At 40.1% G+C, this 27,159-nt stretch overlaps 1 protein-coding gene across 6 annotated transcripts in view; it reads right to left on the reverse strand.

Annotated features, from left to right (window-relative positions):
* Prlr (prolactin receptor) overlaps positions 1–25,596 on the reverse strand; it is a 172,767-nt gene extending 147,171 nt beyond the window's left edge. For 5 of the 6 annotated variants that reach the window (XM_057789685.1, XM_057789687.1, XM_057789686.1 and 2 more), the window contains exon 1: positions 25,384–25,596. The gene's annotated coding sequence lies outside the window, so the exon portion shown is untranslated. Of the gene's footprint in view, positions 1–24,680; positions 24,699–25,383 lie in introns of those variants that run through there. The other variant, XM_057789683.1, reaches the window with a different exon arrangement.
* Positions 25,597–27,159: the final 1,563 nt, after the last annotated feature.

Here is a 27,159-nt window from a genome sequence, read left to right on the forward strand (position 1 = left end):
TAGCATGTTAGCTGTTCATGCATACTTAGACTTTTTTTTTTAATGAAGAGACTATCCGAGATTCATGGAAGAAATATGTAGAACAATAAAAATACTGAAACTGGTTAAGATCTAAAAAGACATTTATTAGGTTTCTGGAGTAAAGTCCCTATTTTTGACTACCTTACAAGACACAGAGTAGGGAGGAGAGAGTATAAAAATTCCAGACAATACCCAAACTCCACAGTCAGTTCATAGCCAGAAACTTGGAAGATGTGTCATGGCTAACATTATCCATGGCGCTGAGTTAATGATCAGCATTATTAGTCAATTAGTACTCTTTGCTGTGGGATGTAGTAGGAGCTGCGGATAGAGAAAGAAGTCAAGTGTTTTTGATTCCTCCAATTCAGATCACGGTTCTTCTCTTTCTTAAAAAGTTTCTGGCTATCCTTTTGATTAATAAGGCCCACTTCAAGCAGAGAATCCCTTCTAAATCCACATAAAATGGTAACCTTTAGAAAACATTGCATCTGAATGTCAGGAAACTGGGCACTGGCACAGTGAGCAGGCAGGCATCTATCAAGTTTAGATGGCAAGGATGGGAGGTGGGGAAGGGAGAGGAAGAGTCTTACGAATCAGGTATTCCAAGGCAATGAGTGTTTGAGTCCTCTACTTTGAGCATAGGCTGAGGAAAAGAAGATCGTATCTCCATGCAGAAAGCCACCTTGTGGGCAATCCTCTCAGAAACCGATACTGAGCTAGAACATGTCATTCTGCCCTCCAGCTGTGTGCTGAAAAACTTATGGTTTGGTACACACTGAGGAGGTTCAAGAACACACTGCACATGATAAATGTTTGCAAATATTGGATCTAACTAGAGTGGTTTTTCATTCCTGGATGAGTAAGCATGAAAAATAAATAGCACAGATGTGGAAAAAGCGCAACTGAGAGAGCTGAGCCGTCATCTGACCATCGGAAAGTGTCTCTCATCTTCAAACAATGTAGAGACTGCTGTGAGGAAGGACAGGTAACTGTTAGGAGATAGAATGACGACAGGAAGAGTATTCTTGGAGGGAAAGGGATAGGTCAAAGGCTAGTTTAAAATGAAATTTGAAAATAACATGAAAAGTGTGATGAAAGAGTCATTTTAATATGTACATGTAGGGTAGTAAGAAGCAAAATTGGCACTACAAGAAATGGAGTCAGACACTCACAGAAATAGTATACCCTCTAAAGGCAATAAATGGGATACAAGATAGATGACACATAAAATGGGTGACAGAAATAACTTAGTGCTGACAGAGACTTGCAACCAAGAGACTCAGTAATCCCAGGAGTTAGCATTGTGTCCCTACTAAGACATCTGAATGGAAGGATAAGAACACCAAATGGATGCAGATGAAACTCTCAGACACTGCTGGTGAGAGGGCAGAATGGCACAACCTTGTTCATAATGTTTGGTTGCTACTTGAGAATTAAACATGCATCTTGTGACTTCAGAATTTGATCTGTTGCTGGTTGCCCAAGTGAAACAAAAGTATGCACATAACTGTAAGAATAGTAAGTTGATTTTATTGATAATAGCCCCCAAGTATGAACACTTGAGGCATCACAAGAATACAGAACATGGTACTACACAGGGGGAAGCACAGTAATGGCAGGGGGATGAAATGGGATAGGGATAGGTTAGAGGAGAGGGTAAGATGAGGGATAAATACCAATAAAGACCTTTTGAAAAAGTCACATGGAAACCCTAGAATATTCCTAAATCTATATATACATATAAAGATGATTAAATGGAGATAGCCAATAGCTAGGCAGTGTTTCCCTATTAGACACCAGAGGCTGACAAATAAGAATCTTTGTGTCAGAAATGGATTGGTTACTTCTATTGTTGGCCAGCAAAGTCCCATGTACCCCAAAACATTGCTGGTTATTGCCAAAGGTTTTAGTTACCCCTCCAGAGCATAAAAGTAAGACCCTGTTACTAGAGATGCCACATACTTGAGTCATAGAACATGGAGCAGGAAGCAACTTGAAAACTTTAGACTTCTTGGCTAGTTTTAATGATTCTAGAAGGTGTTATGCACCCTACAGGAGAAAAGTAATAATCACTGTCACCCAGTTGTAAATCCTGAGAGCTATAACAATAACCTGCCTGGCAAGATGTACCCACTTATGAAATACCAGAATGAATACTATGGGAGTAACCAAGCTCTGATTGTATTTAAGACCTGCTCCACGAGATGGAACCCATACCTGACCTTGTTTTTATCCAGGCCACAAACTGATAGCTAGATATGTTGTAGGTCCTCAGAAAGAACACACCACTCTTATTCTGTTGAAGGGCATAGTGTTAACTGACTCCGAGTGACTTATTGCTGTACTTAGAGATCAGTGCATCTCTCAAACCTCATCAGAGAGGTGTCTTTTGTGCAGCACATGATGATGAACACAGAGACTCCTCCCCAACTGGCCAACATGCAGAGGATAAGAGACCGAAGAATACTCTGTGCTAAATGGCACCTTTATATCACACTCCCTCCTCTCAAAGCTCAAGGCTGATGGCAGAAGAAGGGGTGGAAAGATACTAAGAGCTTGAGTTGGTGGATGGTTACAAGGGAAGAGTAAATTGTGGACACAGCCTGGCAGTGGCAAATATGAACTCACAGTAGCATATACCACTATACTGTTGTACACACATGACCCAATCAGGCTCAAGCCAGACAAAATCAGCATGGATAGGGGAAGTGGCATGGAATCTCAACTCTAGCTGAGGAACTATTTAGTTGGCAAATAAAAGCTTCCTGGGAATGGGGTTAGTTTCCTCCCTTCCGCCTAAAAGTTTCTACCGTGGTACAACAAGCTTTCAGAACACTTATTTTTTCATCATAAAAAAAAAACAACAACAACAACAAAAAAAAACAAAGCCATACGATCAGAATTCGTTGGGAAATCCCTATTTCAAGAATATCCATTTCTTTTTTGAGATCATAATGTAGTTACATCATTTTCCCATCTCTCCATTTTCTTTAGGGTGTGCCCTCAGGTAGGATGTTCATGCTTGAGTGGGAGGCTCCACCCCCAATAAAAGAGCAGCACAATTTGGAATTGATAGACTTTGAAGAAACAAAGTTGGGTAAGTAGGGAAGGGGTGTACACCTGGGAGAATTGATCAAAATGTGGTATATGAAGTTCTTAAAGAAGAAAAAGGGAAGAATACACTTATTGATTACTACCCAGCTCTGAGTGAGCTGGAGGAATGTAAGCCACACGTGAAAAAGTCTCAAAACATGGAAAAAGAAGCAAAAATGAACATAAGGATTCTGACATATAAAGTATGATTCCACTGATGGACTTGTTAGAACAGATAAAGCTAATTGAAGGGGACAGGAATCAGGTCAGCGGTTGTTTGAGGTAGGGGGCCTGCCTGGGGGTGGGGGTGAGGAAAGTTCCTCAAATAATGGAAACAGGCAGGAATTTGAATCCCACCAGACAGAGCATTTAACAACACTAATTGAAATGTACATGCATCTCCTCTGTATACACATGTGCACCGCAAGGGAACTGTCACTCTATAAAGGAAGTATTCAGATCTTAATGACTCGTTTTGAAAGGGGAAATGTATGGAGGCAGTAGTCAATTAAAAACACTTAAAATTTTTTAAAATTAAAAGTACATATAACAAGATCATAATAATGGAAATATGAGTCTGTGAAATGAGTGATTCAGTAAATGCGGTGCAAAATCAATAAAAATGAGCTTATAGCAGGTACATCGAGACAAACATCTTTGTTTTATTAAAGGTCAGATAAAACAAAGTGTTCTGGGAGTTGAGTGGGTCACTGTGAAAACATCACTATGTAAAGTTTATTTTTATTTCTTTCCTTTTAAAATTTATTTTTATTGCTTTATAACTAATACCATTCAAAATTTCCACTTCCTCCCCTCCTCCCATTTTCCTCCTGCTCCCACACTCCCCCTGCCCTCTTCCCCTCCAGTCCTAAGAGAGGGCAGGGTACCCTGCCCTGTGGGAAGTACAAGGCCTTCCCCCCTCCATCCAGGCTTAGGAAGGTATGCATCCAAATAGAATAGGATCCCAAAAAGCCAGTACATGCAGTAAAGACAAATCCCAGTGACATTATCATTGGCTTCTCAGTCAGCCCCAGTTGTCAGCCACCTTCAGAGGGTCCAGTTTGATCCCATACTCATTCACTCCCAGTCTAACTGGCTTTGGTGAGTTCCCATTAGATCAGGCACACTGTCTCAGCGTCTCAAGGAGTGAACCAACCCCTAGCAGTCCTGACTTCCTTGCTCATATTCTCCTTCCTTCTGCTCTTCAATTGGACCTTGGGAGTATTTTAAATGTAAAGTATCATTTTAAATACTGAGAAAAAAGTTGAAATTGGATTAAAATTCTCATCTTTAATTAAATGATTTTAAAAAGACCATTTCATACAGAAGATGATTAAGTAAATATAGAGTCATCATTCATTTTGACAAGCATGGGATTTTCTGAAAACTTAACAGTAGCTACTCATTGATATAAGAGAAAATTTTGGAAAAATTGTAAACAAAAAATGATGTGGGATTCCTCTCTGTATGCTGTAAATATCACTGATTAGTAAAGAAATTTATTTAAGCCTATAGCAGAACAGGGCATAACAGAGTGAGGCAGGGGGGAACTAAACTGAATGCTGGGAGGAAGAAGGCTGAGACAGGGAGCGGCCATGTAGCCCCACCAGAGACAGATGCTGAAACTTTACTTGGTAAGTCACAGCCTCATGGCAATACATAGGTTAATGGAAAAGAGTTAAATTAAGATGTAAGAACTAGCCGATAAGAAGCTAGAGCTAATAGGCCAAGCAGTGATTTAATTAATACAGTTTCTGTGTGGTTATTTCGGATCTGAGCTGCTGGGTGGTCGGAAAATAAAGAAGCAGCCTATACTACACAAAAATGTAGTCCATATAGCAAGAGGCAGATGAAAAGGAAAACACTGGGAAACAGAAACTTTCTTTTTCCAAAAATGAAAAAAAAAAAGTGAATTGCGTTTCCATAGTTTTGAGTGTTATAGTTGATCTAGAAAGACAGGAAACATGTCTCTAGCAAAATACATTCTAGAAACAGTGGGTTAATGTCAGTTGGGTCAGGTTCTTTAGTTCAGAGCTCTGTCTGACTCATGACAATTGGTATCCTCAAAACATTGAAAATTCTCCACCAGAGGCATTCTTCTTGAATTTGATATTAGAAATGATATTCACTATTTTCATTATTTAATATTACAGTAATATTATCATTATTTGCCATGTAGACCAATGATCTAAATATCAGATAAAAACTAGATGCAATCCTGAGAATGGAAAAGCATCATTATTTACAGATATCATAAATTAATTTCCTAAGATGAGACATACTTTATAACCAGTGGTTAGCGAGAGAGTAAATATACAACACAAATTAATGTATATTTCACAGTTCAATAGTACCAGAGAGAAGATATGGGGAAAAATTAATCTATAATGAAATACCAATATTAACAAGAACACATAATATCTTCTAGCAAAATTGTGCAGTACCTAAGATTAAAAACAATAAAGCTTTCAAAAGAATTGTAAAAGAAGATTCATGCAAATAGAAAGATGCTCACTATTTCTTGATGGGCTAACTAGATATGTATGTTAGTTTTTATAAATGACCTGTAGATTTAGCACACTCTCAATCAAGTAGTCAATGTGAGATTTTATATCTCTGTGTGTATGACCATATATCTAGCTTTGGGCACACACAAATATAATTGCAATAGCAATATGCACACATGGGTATGCTTTTCCAAGTCTTCAAAACCATGTCAGAGTGCATCTACAGGAGAACACTGGCAAGAACAGTTAATCAATTTTGAAAGTAATTATTTTTTAACAAGAAAAATATATTTTATCTTAAGTAAATGTGATATCCTTTTTCTGGGCAATGGTATAACGAGTGATACCATTGTGTGTGTGTGTGTGTGTGTGTGTGTGTGTGCACGTGTGTGCACGCATGTGTGTATATTTGACCTGTAATGCCAGGAAAAGAGGTCACACAATTTTAAGTCAATATAGAAATCCATTCTTCTAACCCTCCCCTAAATTCAGGGACACACTTTGTCATTTGTTGGAATGCTAGCATATCTATGCTTACATAAAATTACTGTCTTCCGTTCCCTGAAAGTACCAAACAAAACCAAACTGTCTTGGGAAAGAAAAGATTAAGAATTTTTTCCCGAGGCAAAAGTGTAGAAAGGTAGTCAAAGCTAGAAACACAGTTCCAAAGATCAAAAGAGCACTCAGTACATGCTGTTCAGAATTGACCAGTTCTGGAGGACACAGAGACTTCAGATGCCTACGATGGAACGCCTCATAAACATTAAGGAAGACCATTTCTACTGAATTTTCTAAACAAAGTATAATTAAGCCTCCTTTTCCCCTCTGTACTCTGAATAGATGCCAGAGATACAAAATGTAAACACTCTCCAAAGAGTTCAATTATACCGTATGATACACCATTTATTTTCATACTATCCTAAAACAACCATTTCAACTGTGCAATAGTCCAAAGGGCTTGCTTCTATCACTTTCAAATATAATAATAATAATAATAATAATAATAATAATTAAAATAATAAACAACATACTAGGTTTGTCAGTGCCATTCATCTTTCTTACTAATCTCCTTCTTGTTGCCAGTTTATGGGCATTCAAGCTTACCTCATAGAGCATTGTCTAGAGCAGCCATCAGTTCATGTGACATCCCTACCCATCCCTCAGTGACCTGGCAGTGCTGGCATCTCCCTTTTTCTTCTCTTGCTGTTTCCACATACATGCCTGTTCTTTCCACTTCCGTGATGCCACGAAAGTGCTTTTCACGTAACTAAGAAAATTCTTTCCTTTTTTTTGAACTCAGACCTCTCACCACTCTCTTAGGGTTGATCTACGAGATAACAATGTGCTATTCTTTTGTTGTTCGAACCACATCTAACAATGCACTTGGTGTGTGTGTGTGCATGTTTGCGTGTGCATGTGTATGTGTGTGCATGCGTGCATGCATGTATGTGTGTCCCGGGTGGGGATTGCATACTCTAGGCAAGCTATGACTGAGCTACATCCTTTTCCAGGGAGCCTATTATTGATGTCTGTTTTTTTTTTTTTTTTTTTTGCTATTTCATAGACTCTGTACAGTCAGAGACCGCTCAGCTCATATGCAATTTTCCAGCATCTGGGACAGTTTCCACAAGTGTGAGAAATGTTTTGATTCATGGATTTTACAGGATAGTCCCCAACAATGACTATGATAAATTTTAATTTGAAATTATGCACAAAACTCTCAATGAAAGCATAATTCCTTCCATAACCCAGTTCAGTTACTGCAGATTAACTTTTCCCACTGGATCAGGCAGGAGGGTAGGGAAAAGAAACCAATGCAGAGTAAAATTTCCAAGATCTAAGTAACAGAGTTTATTCAGCCCATTATGTTAAAATATGTCCCAGATTTCCTCATCCCACAGAAAGAATGTGGTTTGTGTAAACTCTTGGCATACAATCCAACAGAGACAAACCATTAGCAGAGATCTTTCCTCTCAATTGTTGCATGATCATTACAGACAAAGCAGGATGTTGGTTTTATTCTCATTCTTTTTGACACTCTAGAAAGCTAGACTGTGGTCGCAACCGAAACTTAAAGAAATTATGATCAGATTAGTAGTCTGCTCAGGGCGTTATATAAGAGACAATGTCTTCTTTTTCATGTAGCCCATTTGTCTCTTCTGCGCTTTCTCAATTCTACTCCACTTTTACACTTCTGGCTTCTTTAGTGTTGCTTACAACTCTCCGTTAGTAGGAAGAGCTGGTCTGACAAACCTTCAACACAGAGTTCTGGTCTAGTTGTTATAAGGTAAGGACTCACAAAGTCTAATGAAACTTAGTGGTAGAAGCATAAAGTGACAAAGAAGATGGGTGAATAGGCTTATTTAAGGACAAATCATGAAGATTAGAACTATTCTGTATCCAAAAATACAGGTATCCTAACATGGGCTGGACATGTAAATAGAAAAGATCAGCTCAAATAAAACATTTTTCAATACTACAATTATGAAAAATTACGTACGTTGGAGTTATGAAAATGAGAGATCTGTTATACAGTCCAACAAAGAATTAATTGAAAATACTTGCTATCTCAAGGTATGTTTGTTATTGATAAAAAAAAAAAGGGATAGAGCAAACAAACACTTCTCAAAATCCATATATGACAAGAGAATCATGACCTATTAATGGTGGTTAAGTGCAAATTGATTAATTAAATGGTTAGATAAGGTTATTTATGATAGAAAAGTATTCAATGAATGTAGACTAAATATTAGAATATTAGAATTAATTTAGGATTAATAAGTCAAGATATGACTTCAGATAGATTCTTGGGATTCAGAAAATCTTGAACAGCCCACAGGTCCACTGGTTCTGTTTATTATTTTTGATAATAAAGTTTTATTAGAACAGAGCCACTCTCATTCACTTATGCAGTGATTGTTTATGGTTGTTTTTGCATGAAAAGGGCCGAGTTGAGTGATCATGATGCAGGCCATATGACCTACAAAGTCTAAAATAAATTATTATTTCTTACATAAAATGTAAATATTCCAGTCTAGGGAAGATAAGGAGCATCCTTAATATTTTAGATTCATGATAAGTATGAAAGAAATTCTCTGGACATCACTTGTTGGTGGATGTAGAATGTTGGCCAGAGGAGCAACTTTGGATAATCTTATGAAGATAAAGACATTTGCTAGTCATGTCATCTCATCTTTGCAGGTTTTTTTTTTCTTTGCAGATTTTGTAGTAAAGTTAATGATACTTTGTGAAGTTCAGGAAGACAACGAGTCAGCAAGTTTTCTGGCTAGCTTTCGCTCTTTTCAATTCTGGGCTTCCCATCTAATCAGGATCAGTGAATTATTGGTGATTGAAACTCAGAAGTACTAAGGGACATCATAAACTTAGATGGAATCAGAACACAGGGCTTCAGGTGTCTAGATCAACATGCTATTCTTTCCTGTGTGGTAACCATCCTAGAAATGCTTTGCTCACAAAGACATGGAAACCAGGCTTCAGAAATAGTGACATTAACCCGTACATTTGAGTTTTTTTTCACAGAAAAGCTTGCTAACACATGATCAGTTTGTACGCATGTATTATGACATATTTTGATAACCATGACAGTTGTACTGCCTAACAGCTACGTAGCAGCAAAGGATTAAGGAAACCACTATCCTGCTGAGTCATTCTGGTTCCCTGCATGCGTAATAGAGCATGGATTCCCCAAGAATGTTCACTCATGGGTGAATTCCCAGAAACTTGGTCTAATAGTACTGCTCAGAATATAGATTCCATTGTTATAGGAGGATAGGGGAGAAAGCTATTTCCTAACCTACCAGCGTTATCCTTCACAGATTGATATTAATTAGAAGGAGTTATGCTTTTTGAGGGTGAAACTTCTACTTTCATGTTTACTGAGATATCAAATTCTCTAGAAAATTTTTAATTTCCTGACAGGACCAACAGGACAAAGGCCACAACAGTGTGCAGGGTAGACGTCGCGATTAGAGAAATCGTCTACCATAATACGGTCTTCTTGGGTTTGAAACCGGGCACTGAAAAGAAAAGAAAAGTCACAGTAATGAACAGTGTTCATTATTAAGACTTAAAATTTTAAATACTATTATTAAACTCTTCATGAATGGAGCTGCGACTCAGCGGTCAGTATCAAGTATGATATTTGACAGGGATTCAATCTTTAGACACTTCTAGAAAGAGCCAGTGTCATCCTTCCATTCCCAATGAACGCTTGCTATTGGTTGGATACATTCAGGCGTAGAAAGTCTCAGTATCAGGTTCCTACTTACACAGAGGCAAGATTCTTCGAGAAACTTAATGCTTGACGATACAAGAATGTCTTTGCTATCCACCACTGTATAATAGTCACACTCTTTGCTTCTGAGGGAAGATGAGTTGGAAAGGGTGAATTAAGGCCATTTTTCAGATGCGGTTTCCATGGAGTACTGCTGTGAAGGGAAGTTGTTTACACTTGAACATGCATTTGCTGCAGTCTTACATACAGCATCTACGTGGCGAGAATGCCAACGTCTGCTTTATGTTTCGGTTGATGACTGCCTCAGTCCATGTATAAAGTATTACTCCAAAAGAAACTCACAGCATTTGACGTTATTACTCTGGCCTATGCCTTAGATTCCAAAGCCTTCCCTGTGGTTTTGGATTCCCACTCCAACAGTGTAACACAAGATATATGGCTCATGTTACTACTGTTACAGTCCGTGTTTTAATTTTCTTGTAACTTTTCGCTATTGGATTATTGTCATATACTTTATTTCCACAAATAAAAGTATTCTACATCAACACACACAAAATGTTTAAGGAATTAGATAGACCTGAGAAGTACCAATGATAAACCGCAACGACAGGCACCCGAACCTGTATCTTTTTGCACGACCACCCTCAACTAGCGGTATACACCATACAAGACTGAGGGCCCCTCCATGTAGCCAGAGGAATCCAAGTGTCTCTCTTCACAATTGTTTGGCCTTCTGGATGGTTTAGTGAGTCACAATCCCCAAATCATTCCGTCTCTCACAAATGGAAACAGATCTGCCTTGTTAGGTGAGTTTTCAGTCCTCAGTGCCCCAGGCTCAGTTTCTATGAGCCCAGTCTTGCCTTTGGCCACGCAGGCCTTTGTCCAGTCCGAGGCCAGTCTAACAGGCTCTCCCACTCCAGTGGCCAGCTTCGCTTTCACCAGCAGTAGATTTTCCCAGCCGTTTTAACCGTGCCTCTTGCTAGTGGCTCCGCTGTATTTCTGAGATTTTTACATCTGCCTGGCTTTACCAGAGGAAGAACAGGTGCTTCTGCCTTCAATTTTCTGGGAATTGGACACTGCCTAACCAGCTCTGATTTGCCTGTTGGCATCAAATGTAGGGCAAATGGAGACGTTACATAGAGGTAATCTTCTTGCCCATCTCTCTTGAGGAGTTTTCCTGCATGCTTATCAGATTTGGACTCCAAAGACTCATAATGTTGTTCTCTAGATAAATATTTAGCAAGAACAATGGCCTTGAAAGTGTGCTTTCTGTGGTTGTGTGGACAAAGCACCAAACCACCAAACTGTGGGTCTTCATTCCAGGGTCTTTCTTCCAAGTGGGGCAGAGAGCTAAAACCACAGGGGTCGGAGGTGGACTCATGGCGAGTCAATGGCAGAGGATCACAAGTTACTCCACCCTCAAAACTGTCCTGATATGCAAGCATGGGCTTGTTCACTTTTCACAAATAATGAGCCCAAGGTTCAAAAGGAATGTAGAAACTTTTCTATGGGTCACTAACCTGTTCCATAACTTCATCCCTTAAAGTTTAGTGCTGAGATAGTGGCCGTCTGTCTGGTTCTAGCAAATGGTTTCTATTGCAAGATGTGCAAATGAGTCTCTCATACACAGTCAGTTCTGAGTCCTTGGAAAAGTCTAGCTCTTTGCTATGCAGAATTAGAAATAAGGGCTCTATATGGAGGGTTTATTCTTAACTCAGTTGGATACTAAGAAGGCTTTATCACAACTATATTTTATGAGTATATTAGAAAAACTACTGCAAGGGATGATGGGAGGTTTCACTGACTTTAACATGTTTCTCCTTATGGCTGCTAGGAAAACTTCCTAGTATATATTAGGTAGTTCCACTGCCGAGGACATGAACATGCCAGGAGCATTTCCTTCTTGCCCTGCATGGTTTATAGGTTTTTTTTGGCACATTCTTAGGAACATGCAGTTCAGAAAAGGGAGGCATTTTCAAGAGGAAAGCAGACAAAAAATGTACAGAAAACTAAACAAAAAGGAATTGGGGGCTTCTGTGGAGCCCTCCCCCCAGTGGAGTTAAGTAGAAGAAAAAAGAATTTCTTTTTAGAATAGAGAGTGAAGATAGTGGAGGTGGGTTGAGATAAGCAGGTAAGTTTATTCTTTAGGCCTCATATTAAACCCAAAGTGATTCTTAAAGAATCTTTTTTAACGAAGATATGCATACTATCAACTGGTCATTAGTGTCTGATGGTCACATACAACATGGGATGGAGGTCAACAGGAAAGACAGTTTTCTGTCTTATTGTCTTAGAACCTACACCTCTACACGGTCAGTTTTCATTTCTTTCAGACACATAGACATCGATTTGCTTCCTAATTGCCTGTAACTTGTGGTGGCTTGAAATGTTTAGTAAGTTTTACCATTAATGAGTATTGAGGCTCTAAGGAAACAGTGGGCTTTGGGGTAGTTTACAAAGGAGAAACCATGATGTTCCTGCTCTTGGGTTTGTCAAAGTGTAGTGGTGTCGACCAAGAAGCATATGATTGGCACAGGATAGATAAAGGTAATGAAGAAGCACCATGGGTATAAACAATGTAATTAAGATTTTCCTGTAGGGCAGTGTTTGCCTTCTCTCATTCTTCCTCCATGTCTTAATAGGTAGTTAATTCCACTGACTGACTTTTCAACCCTATACAGCACTCTGAATATACATTCCATATGATCCTTTTCTACTAAGGGGTCTCCAAAGTCTGTGATGATCTATAGCTCACAGTGAAAGGAACTATAATAATAACATATATAAATAAACCAAAAGGAAATATAAATAATAATAACTCAAGTCCCTGAAAAAGATCAAGTCATAGCAGGCTTATAACCCAGGACTCTCCTGGTTACTTAACAAATTCTACCTGAATTATTTATAAACCTACTCTTGATAGAACATACCAACCAATATGGAGGTGGGCTATTTAATTTCATCTCTTCCTCCATACATCTTTGAAAATGCATCAGTTTATCCTAAGTAAGCACACTGAGTAATCCGTTTGAGTTTAGAAATGAAACTCCAGAGTGAGGAAGACTCAGAACCCTAATAGTTAGTGTCAACAGGGGCAGTAGTTTTTGACTTGATGGAGTCAAAGCATCCTAGAAGACAGAAGACTTATTCAGAGGAACTGATCCATATTCTTACACGTGGATTTCTGAAATTTTTGGAAAGGCTGAAGAGTCTTTATGCATATTTTTTGCCACTTTAGTCCTAATCATGAGCAAAAATAAAACATTAAAAGTCACAGATACAAACTCTGGTATGATGTTAATGAAGTCACCTGAAAAGCCAAATCAGAAAGTTCTGAGAGACATAATGCATCAAATCTAATTCTGATCAAAGTGATGGGATTAATTCCATCCTCCTCTAATTGCCGCCATGTTGCCTTGACCCCTGAATGACTGGGTGCTATCCGAGGGCACAGCTACACTTGATATATTTAATACAAGTGTTCCAGTACGTAAAGAACTTACATTAATGACTTGAAGCTAAATTTTTAAATAATTAAGCCCTTTAGAATATTTTGAACTATTTGGAGAATAGTCAATATTTGAAATGGCTTTTAACTTTTAATCAAGTGATGCTGCCAGGGAAACCTTCAAAACTTAATGACGAGCATAGTTTCCTTTTTCTTTTGCAGTTTTGAATCTGAAACTTAATTCAATTATGAGAAATACGTGATGTGTGTTGTATAACATTTTAATAACACTTTTACTGAAAAAATCAAACAAACAGATGAATGAACAGATTGATGATTTGATTAAAATTAACAATCCCAATAATGCATATCAGTCTCTATTGAAAACCACACCCTGTGGCAGTTGGAGCAAAAGAAAAGATTGTATCATTTTTAATTAAAACATTTATCAAGCTTAAGCTTACTGCATAGAAGATGAACCATTATAATTACTACCTTACGGCCATTGCTGAAGCATGTATTATGTAGATTGAAGAGATCTTAATAGATTTGCATAGACCTCAATTCTGCAAATCAATTCTTAGCATCATCAGGAAGAGGGAAAGGCTTGCCACGTTCAGGCTGTTAGTGGGAAGTCGAGTCATTTGAGAGCAGAATTCTCTAGCAGCAGACACACAGTGGAAAGTCAAGAATAGAGAGGGAAGCTACTGCTGGTCCTGAGCTTGCGTTCTCTCCCCACATAAAACTCTGGAGAAAAACCTTGACTATTTTTAAAACAAACATTGTGATGACAAAATAATTAATAACCTTTTCTGTTTTGTTTTGTTTTGAAAATTTTCACAGGCCCTAGGGAGTAACTAGATAAAGATTGCATGGCTTGTTAGGTAATTTTTTTTTTGATTAAAGAAATATGCCTGAGGTTGCAGGTGGAAATGATGCAGGAATTATGAATAATGGGCAGAAGGACCTGGACAGGAAGGTGTGTAGCAACAGGCCGCTGGGATTGGTAACTGTGTCCAGACCTAGGTGAAGGACTGTATGCTTCTGTCTTGGTCGATGGCAGGTGGGTTAGATAGGAGTCCTCCTGGGGGAGGAGCTGTTCTGTCCCATCCCTGTAAACCCTGCCAGGTGAAGAGTGGCCTGCAGGAAGAAGTCATGCCATGGTGACAGCTTCACTTGGAAAGAGTAAAAGAGAACTGGATGCCAAAGGCCCAGCAGAGTGGCTGAGACCCAGAACTTTGCAGTCAGGCTCAGTTCAAATCCTGGCTTTGTCAGCTGACAATTCTGTGAACTTGGGGCAAATGATTAAAGTCCCTTTACTATGTCTCATTTCCTCATCTGTAAAACCACAACAAGATTATTCAGTTATCCGTATAATTGGATCCAATTATCATAAAGGTGGTTGAGATGATTGAATTAATTAAAATATAAAATTCTCAGGACATTCTTGCATATAGTAAAGGCTCATTAAATACTTGTCATCAAAGTGTTACATTTATATGGAGAAACTGACCAACTGCATAAAGCAATAAAGCCAAGAAGGAGTTAGTACATATAGCTGATATTAAAAACGCTCAGAAAAGATAAACAGCCTGACCATGACCATTCGAGCACTCAACCAGGATCAGTCATCAAAAACACAAATCCTATGAGATCAGTCTTGACACAGGATGGAATTTTTATGGTCAGAAGGTAACAGGCAGCAAACAGAAACTTCTGCTTGGATAGAATTTATTTTTTTGTGGTTAAATAAGCGAAGCCCCCAATTACTAATATTTCTAAGTAACACTATAGGCTACTGGATTTTTAGTTCAAATCCAATGACTGTACTTGGAATAGGGCAGGGGCAGTTGTGCCAGACAGGATTAAAGTTTGTTAGCACAGCCTGGCCATCTGGAAGCTATGCTGTTTCCACTTCTGAATTCTACATTCAATGCAACACCTTTCTACTCTTACCATTGTTACCTTAATACAATCTAGTCTTTCCTTTGCTTGTACATATATATGTCCAGCATTCCATGGTCGATTTGTTTCTGGTTCCTCGTCCATCACCCCACTGACATTAAAAATATTTCTTAAAAATTCATTCCTCCCCTACTTGAAACTTCCCAGTGATTTCTTCAGAGCAATTGAAATCCTTACTCTGTCTCATGATCTCAGGACTTCTTTCTCTTTCCATACCTGTCTCAGCCCCTCTGAGGTCCACTCACACTGGCCTCCTTTCTATTTCTTATACATGCCATATTCTTGCTATTTCCTCTTCCTGTAGCCATCTTTTTCTCAGTGTCTTTTTTTTTTTTTTTGTAGGGTTTCTTCTTGGCATTGATCTCGCAATGAGAATACATATCCCCATATCGCGAGAGAGGGCAACTCATGCATGCAGGCCCTTTGAAAGTGGAACTCATAATCCTTTAGTTCCTGTGTTTCGTCTTATTTTTCTTCTCAGCATTTGTTTTTGTTTTGATTTTTAAATGTGGATGGAGGTTCTTTTATCACTGAAGTATAAATTCCTCCCAAATAACATTATTCCATTGCTAGCTCTCATCATGGGCCCCTATAGAACCTCTACAAATGGAAAAAAAGTGAGTTAACCTGTTGGGTGTTCCCACTGCTTCCTGAGCAACAGATCTCTCTCCACCTATCTCCCTGAAACCTCTTGAGCAGTGTCTGTGTTTACTGCTAACCTTGCAAACACAGAAACCTAGAGAAATGAGAATGGCATATCACTTTTCATCTTTTCACTTTCTGTCAAATCTAATGTAAAAGCATGGTCTCCCTTTGATATTAATACAACTTCTTGAGAAGGTTGAAGTCCCAGACTCAGCTAGGTTATGGCCAATTTGTTTTAGGATTATTCTCCACATCCCTTCTTCCATATTGATTATTTCCAAACAAATACTCATTATTCTTCTTGCCTAGTCTGTTTCAGGTAGTCTCTGCATCCCAAGTGATTTTTCCCATGTGTGAGATGTCATTACACAACCTAGTTAGTTCTTGGCAAACTTAACCTGGTAAAAGTCTATCCACGACAGCCCATGGAAACTATCACTGACATTACACGTTTAATAAGGGCATGAGTGTGCTAAGAATGGAACTAATTGACCTGATAATGGCTGAGACATGAAAGCAAGTCGTGGTCAACTAAAGATCAACACAGCAATTGAGAAATTCAATATATGGGTAGCAGGCAAGTTCAACCTTTATATTTGATCTCATAATTATTAATTTTGTGAAAATCTGGCTTTCAAGTTTTATATAAAGACTTCTAATCATAAGGTGATTTGGGGTGACTTTGAGGTTGAAATATGCTTAGAGAAGGAGAAGAAAACCATACTCTAAAGATCTGAAAATCACACAAGTCCAAGTGTGGAATAACGAAATTGCCAGAAGAAAAGCATGGTTTGGCTTTCTGGGTCATGTGACATAAAACAAGCAATAAAAGAAATAGATACAAGCAATTAAGATTTGGGTTATTGCTGAGAAGCAGTTCTTAGGAATGCACGTCATCCTCACGTGGAGAACTATAAATAAATACAGACTCTCAGGCCCCATTCCCAGAATCTGACTCAATGGGCCTACGGGTAATTTTTTAAGGCTCCCAAGATGATCCTCCTGTGCAATCAGTGTTGAGAACCACGGGTTTAGAGCTTGCTTTTTGCTATAGCTAAAGCTTTCGGCAGTTGTTCTTACATTAGTAATGGATTTGGAGACAGGCAAAAAGAAAACCATTTGAGAACGATGTGAATTGACCTGCCTTCTTGCCCTAAAGAGAGTGCCATCCCTCCTCTGACAGGCTGGCTTTTGTCTACCATTCTCTAAAAGGAATGCTAGTTTCACCGTTGGCAAAGACCCAGCTTGTAGAAGGAACTCTTTAAAAGGGCAGCTCAAAGAGCAGCCAGACAGCCTACAGAATGAGAAAGAAACTTTGCCAGAAGGCTAACAGCTATAATTTAAACACAACTGCAAAATAAACATCAGACACACACAAAATAAGCAGACAAAAGCAACCCCCAAGAACAACTTGTCAGTCAACAAATAGGCTAAGAAATGAGCATATCATTCTTAAAAGAATAAACCCAAATATGCATATTCAAAACGTGTTTGATATCTTTAACCATTAGGAAAATGCAGAATAAAATTACTTTGAGTTGGGCACGGTTGGACATGCCTTTAGTTCCAGCACTCAGGAAGTGGGGGCAAGCAGATCTCTGTGAGTTCTAGGCCAGCCAGGACTACATAGTCAGACCCAGTCTTAAGCAAACAAAACCACCTGGTGATACCGCCTCACCTCCTATTTTATGTCATATGCCGACTGTCAGAAAATTTGACGATAGATACTGTTGAGGGTACTTGGGTGGGTATACTAATTGTTTTGGAGATTTCTCAGAAAATTAAAAATATAACTACCATGTAACCCAGCTAGACTATGCCTGGGTATGTACCCAAAGGTCTCCACAGAGAGAGTTGTGGATCCCTATTTTTTTTCCCTACTCACAACATCAGGGAATTAGAATCAGCCTAGATGCGCATTAGTGGATAGATGGATAAGGAAAATGTGGTTCAAATAAGCTGTGAAATTTTATTCAGCTGAAAAGAAAAGGAAAAGCATAAAATTTGTGAGAAAATGGTTGGATATGGAAAATAATATACTAAACAAGATGAATCAAACTCAAAAAGAAAAGAAGAGAAAAAAACCCCACATTCTCACTCACATGTGGCTCCTATTTTGTAATGTATTCATTTATCTACCTATCTTAGGTATTATAAATAGGTATAAATATGGGTAAAGCCTAAGAGACTAGAAAAAAGACTAAGAGATGATAAAAACTGGTGTTCAGGAGGTGTTGGGGGAAGGGCAACAGGACACACAGGACATAAAAGTAGAACAAAGATTGGGGTAAGGTTGCACGGAGAAGAAGGGTAGGGGATCAGTGGAGGAGAAGACTATACTAAAACGTAGTTTGTTTGAAAACACCATAACCACATCTAATACATTACATGATTATTTAAAAAACAAAATAAAAATTGGGGCTGAGGAAATGGCTCAGTTGATCACTTGCTGCTCTTGCAGAGGACACAGGTTCAATTCCTAGCATTCATGTGGTGGTTCATAAGCATCCAGAACTCTAGTTTCAGGTGACCCTATGCCCTTTCCCAATCTCTTTGGGCACCAACAGGCATGTACTACATGCACAAACATTCAAACAAAACACTCATAGACATAAAAGGAAATAAGTAAATCTATAAAAATGTAAGAATAAATAAAACAAATAATTTAAAGACACAACTGTAAAAACATGGACATTCTTTCTCTCTCATTCTCTCTGTTGTATAATAAGTAATCCTTATCTTCTCAAGGAGCAACAGGAGAGATCAGAAAGGATGTCAGTCACCAGAGGCAGCAAGAATACAGCCAGAGCCCTCGCTTCCCACAGCAAGAGTTTTGAATTATATGTGGGTATGACCAAGTGTCACTTGAGTAATGACCCACGTCTCATGGGACTGCTGTCAGGCTGCCTTCTGGCAGCTAATGCCCGTAGTGTCCCACTTCTGCCGGCTAAAGGAGGTTTGTAATCCTTACTCACCCATGCGGAATGCAAATTCATTCATGTAAGAAATGATACCGCTAGAAACAAATACCTCTGTCACTAACAGGAGGCTGAGCAGACTCACTTTGGAACCTAAAACAATACAGAGAATTCCGTAGCTGAGGACTTTAATCTCTGTCACCTCTGTCCCAGCCAGCATCCTGCTCAGGTCAAGTCTTTAGCATCCATTTCTCAATTTGTACGATTGGAGGCATGAGAGAGTTACCTATGGTCATGGAATAACCACTGTGGACACCAGTAGGCATGATAATAAAGCCCCTTGAAGTAACTGCAAATCCTGGTGATTAAAGACAGCCTTAACCTACCAATTGCCCACACACGCTAGACCTGACTCTGGGTCAAAGCACACATAGAACGGAAAGGGTCAGTCAAAAGGACGTTTGAGAGGCATCATCCAAGAAGATAGGATCATAGTGGGCAGTTATTTGGAAGTCTATGTATAAATACATGTGTAGATAAAATTTCTACAAAGCAAAGACCACATTCCTCGTTTGTCTGTTTCACGCCATTTAGAAGAGTTTCCTTTATTTTTTTATGATGATGATATTCAAATTCTGGCCTCACATTAGAACACTCTGGGGAATTCAAACAAAAACAAGATAAACCAACACTGGTTGTTGAAAGCTAGATTCCAATCTTGGGTTGACTAGATAGAGGCTGCAGATAAAGGACTGAGACATTAGTAGTTCTTCCGCTTCCTAGGCAATTCTGAGATCACGCTCTGTTCTAAGAGTCATTGCATTAGGCCTGCTGCTCTTTACCACGTCAGCAAACACCTCCTGATGCTTCCATTGTCAACAATCTCCACGTGTTCCCTTCGGTGATGGCCTCTCTCTTCCCCTTTTGTCTAGATTCATCCTCAGTGTTAAACTTTCACCAGGCCTTAGCAATGAATTTAGAATTAATATGTATCCTGACCTCCAGAATCCCCAAAGCCTAATTGCTTTTATCATCTACGTGACACCCCGGGAATGTTCTCTTAGGTTGCTACTGGACAATTAGGCTCATGTACCTTTTCCTTATTAGAGAATTAATCCGTCCTTCCAGATCCTTGCCTGATTGAAGTTGGGCATAGACTTCTTGGATGAAAAGATGATTATATATACATATGTGTGTAATCATATGTAAATATATAAAATTATATAAAATATATAATCATAAATAGACATATAATCATACATAAACACATGTACATATATATGTATACACACACACACACACACACACACATATATATGCTGATCTGCTGAAGATAACTGAACTTTTTACTTAAGTTGACTCTAGTCATCCTTTTTTAAAAATTGTTTTCCCCAGAGTTAGATTTCCACTGGAAATGAACAGTTGCAAACCAATGTTATTGGCATGCACCAAAAAGCATTTTGTATATGAAGAGAATACCTCCTGCTAAGAGGACACAGAGCCCCGCAGGGCCCAGGCCATCAATGATATAAAAAAAGCGATTTTTTTTTTAGAGCACATTCTTCCCTCAGCATTTTCTGTGCCATTATCTTATCAACTCTAAACTTGTACAGTATTACTGGAAGAAATAAGTGAGCCTAATGGACAATCGGGCAGAAGAGACAAACTGAGTCTCTGCATGCCTGATCTCCAAAGTCAGAGCCCTCCCTCCTTCTAGATTCTAACTGCTCTTCCCTTCTCAGTAAACAAGACTACAAGAACATATTGTATCTTTGTTTCGATGACATACCTAAGTGCTATTTTAGCCAGTGAAGAAAGACACCAAAGTTGGCCTTTTTGTGACACTCCTGAAGCAGTCCTTCCGGAGATTGGGGTTGCTTCTTGTTCAAGCTGTTCTCATCAAGAGGACAGTAAGGAAAACTCACTTATCTCCATGGGAGATGACTTAAGGAGTTTTACGCACGTATGTGAAATCCTAGCTCTCTTCTCCTTGGCTTTCTGAAATGCTAAGAGATACAAATGTATTATCTTAGGAAGCAATGTAAAGGCAACATTTTTAGAATGTGCCTTTGGTCACTGGGTTTTGTGGAAAAGCTTCTTGAGATTTCCCTACATGAGGGACTGTATCCTGGTGACAAATGTAACCACAGAGTCAATTTCATTAAGTCCCATACCAACAGGGTGGGATTGGCTTTAACTGCGTCATGTGCATAAAATCAGCATGAGAGGTAGGGAGAGGGTCTTTTCAACTCTCTAATTCAAATAACTGAATTCGTGGTAGACCTGAGAAGAGTATTAGCCAAGCATAGAGAAAAAAAATAGATGTCCAGGAGAAAGGGGGAGGGGAGGAAATTCCTACTATATCTTTGTCAAGTTATCAGTCTTAAGTAGTGCTATTCCATACAAATGTAATGTAAGCCATTAGGTAATGTCATCTAAACTTGCTATTAAGGAACATTAAAACAAATTAAAGCTACTAGGTAAAACTGATCCATTTTCACTTAAACCGGTTCACCTAAAATGTTACCATTTTGATATACAAACTAAAACTAGAAGCAAATTTGCTTTTTGTTTATGGGGTGCCAGGTATTTAAAATATAGGGTGTTTTACATATTGAGCATATTCTCACTTCAAGTACTCTAAAACCGGAAATGACTTTATAATCTGTGTATTTTCTTCATAAAATTTATCAGTATCTGGAATGGTCTTTAAAATAGATTTATTTTTATTATTTGTGTTTAAGGATCACATACGCATATGTGTATGTAATGCCACAGTATTTATGTGGAGGTCAGAGAGCAACTTTTGGGAGTTGGCTTTTTCCTCTACATTTCATGGGTTCCATTGATACAACTCAGGTCTCCAGGCTTTCATGACAAGTGTTTTTATCCTTGAGGCCATCTTCCCAGACCTTGAATGATTTCTATGCATTTCTTCATCTCCCTGCAAACTACCATTTTTCCTTACATGGAAGCTCCACAGAAGCTAGCTAGATTTCCACTTTTTTTTTCTCCATTGTGCAAGCAACTACTCAACACACAGAGGAGCGCAGGTGAATAAATAAATGGATGAATTCTGAACACAGGAAGCAAAGGCAAAGAGGGTCTTGATATAAAACCTAGTAGGAAATGAAAACCCCAGAGTTCTTTGAACTTGAAAGGACTGCCTAGAATGTGAGTGACAGCCAACCAGCCCCAGCTCTATCTGCTGACACTATCACTTTTCTGAAATGCGCCAGCTGAGTGTGGTAAGAGTCAGGAGGACTACTCTCCACAAGTGGTTTGTTGTCGCTACAGGTTAATATGTGCCACAAGTTCTGTTCCCCCCACTTAGAGTTATCTGCCACATGTGGTCAGCCCTGCCCTTGAGAACGATCCAAGTCCAGTTGACATGGTGCAATGTTCTGATATTGGGAAGGCTGGCAGCACTGGCTAATGGAAAAAGAATGGATGACCAAGTCACACAGACCTAGGCTTCTACTCCAAGCTGTGTGGGCTGGACAAACTGGGTACATGCTTCTACCCCTCATTTTCCTTACCCGTAAAACTTTACATGATAATTCATACCCTCAAATTTTCATTGCGAATTAGGTGAGGTGTACGGAAGTATTCACCACCCTGCCCTCTAAAGGCTCAGTGAATGGTATCAATGTCACCATCTTTGCACCCAAGTACTTCAAAGAACACGCTGATCATCGACCTTTCCTACTTTGTGAGTGTGTAATTTCCTTCTCTTTAAGGTTTGATATTTTTTTTTCCTACTTGAACCTGAGAGGTCAAGTAGGGGAGCTTCTAAGTTGATTTGAAATCTTAACTTGTACCAAGCAATGAAAGATAGCAATGGAGCCAGGCTGTGGTGGCGCACGCCTTTAATCCCAGCACTTGGGAGGCAGAGGCAGGTGGATCTCTGTGAGTGCAAGGCCAGCCTGGTCTACAAAAGCTAGTTCCAGGACAGGCTTCAAAGCTATGGAGAAACCCTGTCTCAAAAAAACAAAAAGAAAAAAAAAAGAAAGATAGCAATGGAGACATTTATTTCTATGAAAACAACTTGTAATGTATTTCGAGATGCATGAGGGGACTTTTCTGGTTTCATATTCAACTGCTTGTAGCTGTAGGCACAGATAACTATTTTGTATGCAAAGTTATAGGCCAGAAAGGAACTGAGAGAAAGTCTGAGAATCCATGCCAATCTGCAAGTATTTTATTTGTTGCCAATACACAGAGTTCTGCTTGACATAGCACAGTTGAGACAATAAACTTGACCCTGGATTTTGAACTCCTCTCTCATCTTCGAGACTAATGAGCTGGTTTCTCCCTTTCTTCTGGTAACACAAGCCTCACAGGAGAGACAGCTGCTCTAAGACACAGACTAGTGGGCACTCACAATGTCACAGTAAAATACAGGAGAAGAGTTGATGGCTGAGCAGAGGTCAGGCATGATATAAATAGTATATCCATTTCCTCAACAACCACACAAGAAAAGCAGAAATATTCCCCATCTTGGATCAGGAAAAGTGAGACTCAGAGAAATTCAGTGCCTTGCTGAAGAGTAGCTATAATGTGCTGAAGTGCAGGCTCCCATGGAAGCTCTCGGGCTCCAATGCCACGTGCTTTCTGCTCTACAGCCCCTGTGCTGTTGGCATTGTCATTTCTACAAGATGTCAAGACCATCTACCTTTTAAAGACAAAGTACATATGCCCAAAGGAATACTATCACTTAGCCACACTGTGTTTGGGGGAGTAGAGCAAGCTTTGTCTCCAAGCACAGCCTTGGCCCACTCTCTGACAGTCAACCGACTGACCTGAAGGACATTGGTTCCTGTGGACACTGACCCTCTGCAGGCCGCTTTCCAGGGCTATTTGTGGACAGAAACCTCTAGGGCACTGGTTCTCATTGTGCGGTCAAATGACTCTTCCACGGGGGTTGCGTATATTGACATGACAATTCATAAGAGTAGCAAAATTACAGTTATAAAGTAGTAATGAAAAGAATTCTCATGCTTGGAGGATCACCGCAACACCAGGAACTGTATCAAAGGGTTGCAGGGTCAGGAAGATTGAGAAGCACTGCTCTAGGGTAAGGCATTAAGAGTTGAGAGGAGGGGTCCCCTGGAAGCTCATAGACTGATGAAGCCATTGAGGACACACACTGTCTGAGCACCCTAGCAAGGAGGACTGTCTCTCCCAGCAGTGCCTCAGACTCTGTCAACACGACCACTTATTCTCATAGCCAGCGCGGCCACCAGCAAAAGCTTGTCTGGATGGGTCCTGATGCAGCATCCTTAAAGACAAGGGGTTTTCAGGCATGGCCAACAAGGAGTGTTTGGGCAAAATTCTTCGCCTGTTTCCTAAAAAGAGTATCCACCCTGGGGACATGACTCAATCAATTCTGAAAAGGACCCTTACTCTGAAAAAAGCCACGGGGGTAAAATGTCTGAAATTTTCCTGTTTCCTGCACTGTTCAGCTCCTCTATTCCATGAAGAACTTACATAAAGCATGAGCAACTTCCCTAAATTTTGTAGAGTAAACTGAGGCCAGGAGAAGGTAAACACCCAAGGTTGTAGTCTAACAGAGGCAGAGAGGGGATTGGTCAAGACACTCAGGTGGGAAATCTTTTCCAGCCAATTCCATGAATGAAGATTAAAGGATGCTCCCACCCTCGTGAGATTAATAGCAGGCTGCAAGCATTTTCAGTTTCAGACACAGAAAACACCAAGTCCTCGGTTATTAGGGAAACATGCGTTGCTTCTCAACCACACAGGTAGAGGTCACTAACAGGATATTTTTCTACTCAAAAAGCCAAACTACAGCCCTGGCTTTCCCCTACCTCAGCAGTCCGGATCTGGGCTCCTGGAGTCGAGCCCCCTTCTTTTCTCCCAGGGTGCCAGCACTCTGCTTCAGCAGTGTGTCCTTGCTTCTACCTCCCGGGCTTGAATTCCTAGTTCCCGGCCAGCAGGTTAAGACTGGGAGACACGTCCCTGCCACTACTTAGCAGCCTTTGGGGGTGGTGGCGCGGGGGCGGGGGCGGGGGCGGAGAAGGAGTCGGGGACGCAGGTAACTCAGTGTCGCTACCCGGCACCCATTTGTGTTGTCCAAAGGAGACAGCCCAAGTTAGCTGCCATTGCGTCCCATGTCTGATCCCTTTCCACCTCCCTGCTTTCTCCCTAGCTTTTCATTTTGACACAAACCACCTGCAACCCCAGTAACCCACACTCACGCTGCACCCGTTTTCAAGGGCTCACTTGAAAATATATTTTAAAATATGCCCAGCACAGTTGTAAAGGCTAGGGTGCGTGGTCAAGTACCTTGGCATATATTTAGCTTTTCTACAGAGGGACATCAAGATTTGACTTTAAGCATGGTCACAGCAGGGGATGAGATTTCCTGCTGCTGCCTGACATTTCCCCAAGCTATCGGCGCCTGCAGCCAACTGCTCCTCTCCCACAAGCAGCCTCGAACCCGCGATCCTAGAGAGTGCCCGCCCGCGCCACCCCTGGCCGCGCGCAGCCGTGTCTAACCTAGGTACTCACTTTTGCTGGGGAGAAAAGTCTGCCATACCAGGCGGTGCGCACTTCCTGCAATGGACGTGAGCTTTATTGCTGCAGGTGAAGCAGTTTCCTGAGCCCTGGGTAAAAATCCAGAAGGCAGGAGAAGAGCGAGTAAGACTGAACAGGAAGGCGGGGAAAGCCCAGCCCAGAAGACCCGGCGTCTGGGGATTTTAGCCTCTGCTCCCGCAGTCGCCAGCCGCGTGTCTCTGCGAAGAAGCTCAACTCGGTGCACTTGTTCACTCTTTCTTCACTAGAGGAGGAGTCAGTGTTGCAACATGCATGTTCCTTGCTGGAGGCAAAACAGAGATTTTCTCCAGCATGCAAAAGGTCCAGCGCCTGCCAATTCTACAAGGCGACAGAGGTAGTTGGGGAGTCGGAATGCAGAGAAGAGGTGGACAAGAAATTTTCTGATTTCCCCCGGATCCGTTTTGCATGATCAAGGGTCGTCTTCTACTAAGACTTGTCAAAAGAATAATAAAAATGCCCTTTAAGTCGAGTGACCTCAGAGATGATAGTTCTCTCAGGAGCCAAGATGAGGCTTGGTGTCAAATGTCTTTCCTTATTTCCCAGCAAGCAACACTGAGCAGCAGCTTGTCAATACTTGAGGGGGCTCCGGGGATTTGAATCACACCTTCCCCGGGAAGGAGGAGGAGTCAGAGAAAAGTGGTCAACGGAGAATAAGCAGGGACCCGAGGAGGCTTTGCTTTCTTTTTTAACACAGCAAAAACTTCCAGGGCTCTGCTTTGTGCCCAGCCACATCACAGAAACACCCGCAGCCTCTCAGGAACCCATGATTAATGCAGCCTGTACCTCCTCAACGAGGCTGCACGATCTGAATGCTATTTCATTCTGGTTTAGGTATTAACCAAATCGTTGTTTTTTCTCTTGTACCCCTCCCCATATTCTCTTGAAAACAAAATGTTAAAATCAAATAGCGACAGCTGCTTGAGTCAAATAGTTATCTCCAAACAGGTAAGTAGGCAGAGTTTGATGCCTCTGATTAATTCTGCGTTCTATTGTGCTGTAACTAAGACGGCCACTGTGGGTTATTTTGAACAAGCTATTGAGGTTCTGATTTTTTTTTTAATCATTAAAACACTGCCCATTCTTCTTTGAATTAACCGACACTTTGCAATAATTGGCAAATCACAGTCAACAGTGACTTTCCACCATGGTTTGGTTCAGGAAAATCCCGTGATGTTTGGGTGAGCGTCCTGCATTAGAACAGGCACTTGTATGAGCTGAATGTTTGCTGCTCAGTACCTCATTCTGTACAAGGTAAACGTGGTCAACATCTGGTTTTTAGAATAGGTGGGGGGTGCATGTGCCATGCACGCGCTGTGCAGACTTCTGGTGAATGAGGTGCACTTTTGCTCACAAGCAAGGGAGTGTATAACACCTGTTTATTTTCAAAACTAATGGGTATTATCTGTTTACTGGTCAAGTTAGGTCCTGCTTTAACCCATTGTTGTTGACAATATTTTAAGTAAAAAAGAAAACAGAATTGAATAAAGATACCTGCTGAACACTCTAACACACACACACACACATGCCTGAATATGGGCAAAATTATCTAACACCAAGCTTAACTCAGTGGGATACTTGTATAGGTACATCACCACATCATTAAAATGTCAAAAACATCTTGAACCATCATAAGTTAGCTACTATATTTCTGTTTAATGTTTGAAAAGTCAGGATTACTGAGTTAACTGTAGTCTGATCGTTCTACTTGAACAGAGAATGAAAAGAGAATCA

The sequence above is a fragment of the Chionomys nivalis genome, chromosome 15 (assembly GCF_950005125.1).
Source record: "Chionomys nivalis chromosome 15, mChiNiv1.1, whole genome shotgun sequence".
Taxonomy (NCBI): domain Eukaryota; kingdom Metazoa; phylum Chordata; class Mammalia; order Rodentia; family Cricetidae; genus Chionomys; species Chionomys nivalis.